The sequence below is a fragment of the Benincasa hispida genome, chromosome 10 (assembly GCF_027475165.1).
Source record: "Benincasa hispida cultivar pf3 chromosome 10, pf3_genome.v1.1, whole genome shotgun sequence".
Lineage (NCBI taxonomy): Eukaryota > Viridiplantae > Streptophyta > Magnoliopsida > Cucurbitales > Cucurbitaceae > Benincasa > Benincasa hispida.
Genome location: NC_143487.1, coordinates 59,157,349 through 59,160,004, shown reverse-complemented (window position 1 = coordinate 59,160,004; position 2,656 = coordinate 59,157,349). Strand labels below are relative to the sequence as shown.

General features: G+C 35.7%; 1 pseudogene; it reads left to right on the top strand.

Moving 5' to 3' along the window:
• The first annotated feature begins 690 nt into the window (after positions 1-690).
• LOC150033512 (secreted RxLR effector protein 161 pseudogene) lies at positions 691-1,941 on the top strand (annotated as a pseudogene).
• Positions 1,942-2,656: the final 715 nt, after the last annotated feature.

The following is a 2,656-nucleotide window of genomic DNA, read 5'->3' as shown; positions in this document are numbered from 1 at the left end:
ATCCACCTATAGAGAAGCAGTATCATGTGGTGAGTCTGCTCAATGGCTTGCTGCTATGGGGGATGAGATGGAATCTCTTAACAAAAATCAGACTTGGGAACTAGTTAAATGACCTAAGGAGAGAAAAATTGTCACTTGTAAATGGGTCTTCAAGAAAAAGGAGGGAATATCACCTTCAAGAAAAAGCTCGAGTTGTTGCTAGAGGGTTCACACAAAGAGAAGGAGCTGATTATAATGAGATCTTCTCAACAGTAGTTAGACATACTTCTATCAGGGTGTTACTAGCTATATCAGAATTTGGAACTTGAACAACTAGATGTGAAGACAGCTTTCTTACATGGAGAGTTGGAGGAAGAGATTTATATGACCCAACCAAATGGGTTCCAGTGTCCAGGTAAAGAAGATTATGTGTGCAAGTTGAAGAAATCTTTGTATGGGTTAAAGCAGTCTCTAAGGCAGTGGTACAAACGATTTGACAGCTATATGATTGGACTTGGCTATAACAGAAGTCTGTATGATTGTTCTGTATATCACAACAAAGCTGATGATGGTTCGATGATTTATCTACTTTTTTATGTAGATGATATGTTCATAGCTGCAAAGTCCAAGTCTGACATTCTGAAATTAAAGAATCTTCTCAGTGCTGAATTTGATATGAAGTATTTGGGTTATGCTTAGAAAATTATGGATATGGAGATTTATAGGGACAAAGATAAGTATAAGCTCTTCTTGTCGCAGAAAGGATATATTCAGAAAATATTGTCCAGGTTTGGTATGTCATCAGATACTCCTAGTGCTGTAAATGCTCGTTTGTCATATGTGCTTTCACCACAGCCTGAAGCTAAGAAGGAGTATATGTCTCGAGTTCCTTATGCTAGTGTAGTGGGAAGTTTGATGTATGCTATGGTCTGTACTAGGCTTGATCTTGCCCACGCTGTTAGTGTTGTCAGCAGGTTCATGGGTCAACCTGGGAAGGAGCATTGGCAATCCGTTAAAAGGATTTTTCGTTACCTTAGAGGTACATCAGATGTTGGTATTGTTTATGGGAATTGCACAGAGTGTTTAGTGACCGATCATTCTGATTCTGACTATGCTGGAGATGTTGACAGTAGGAGGTCTATGACTGGCTATGTGTTCACTCTGGGTGGTTCTGTTGTTAGTTGGAAGGCAACCATACAGCCTACAGTTACTTTGTCTACTACTGAAGTAGAATACATGACCTTGACAGAAGCTGCTAAAGAGGGAATATGGTTGAGGGGGTTAGTTGGTGATCTTGGTTTGCATCATGACAAAGCTATTGTATATTGTGATAGTTTGAGTACAATATGCCTAGCCAAGGATCAAGTTCATCATGAGAGAAATAAGTATATAGATGTAAGATATCACTTCTTAAGAGGTGAGCAGAAAGTTAAAGTGATGAAAATTGGTACTGCTGATAACCCTGCTGATATGTTCACCAAACCGGTCCCACAAGACAAGTTCCAACATTGTTTGGACTTGCTAAATGTTTTGAATTGTTAGTGGGCTCCCCTTTATGGGACACTTTGAGGCATGAGGAAGAAGTCTAGGTACGTCTGGCAATATTGATTTATGTTGCATTTGGTACATCTGTTATCTTGGAGAGAATTCAAGTCAAGGTGGAGATTTGTTGGAATTACTTGAATTTGTTTGTTGGCGCTTCGAACAACCAAGTATGGGGGTCTCGCTTTAATTATTTACAATTATGACCCTAGGGTTTAGAGTAGTATGTTATATAAACTCTCTAACCCTAGAGACACCGTTTGATGTAATTTTCTGAAAACATTCTCCCTAATAATACTATTCTCCCTCTGCCCGTGGACATAGCTAACACACCGTTAGTGAACCACGTATATCTGTGTGTCGATCTTCTATATCTCTATGTTCCTTTTTGTGTTCTTTAATTGTTAGTCGATTTCGTAACAGATAGCCATGATTGCCACAAACTCACAGAAAGGAACACTTTACCACTTCACCACTCATGTGAATCGTACCATTCAAATCTTCAAAGGGTTAACCCGGAAAGACACAAAGATGACGAATATATATATATATATATATATATATATATATATATATATATATATATATATATATGAGCTTCGTAAGAAAACAATTCTATAAGGGGAAATGATCTTTGTCGAGACAGAAATAAATATGTCAAAAAAGAAAAGAATGTTCTCTAGAGAAGAATGGTTCAGACAACCAAGATAAAAAATAAAAAAGTAATAAAAAAAGCCAAAATAATAATGTAGTGCCAATAAGTTTGACAAGAGTAAAGACATATTATCTAGATAAAATAATCAGCCAAAATAACTGTAGCAACAATAAGTTTGGCTATAGTGCAAATTTACTATTAAATAACTTTCCCAATTTTCACTAATTCAACCAGTAATTTAACTCTAATGTTGTTTTTGTCCATGATTTTACCAATCTCATAATTCATTGTACATATAAGAGAAAACCATTGTTAATTTGATGAAATTTTAACAAAATTTAAACTTTAACGATAAGATTGTAACACTTATTTTGACTTGAGTGTAATAACATAATGAAATTGAAAGTTTATGTACAACAAATTTGATATACAACTGTCAAAACGAGTAAACTCAACTAACATAAAGGATATATTAACGAC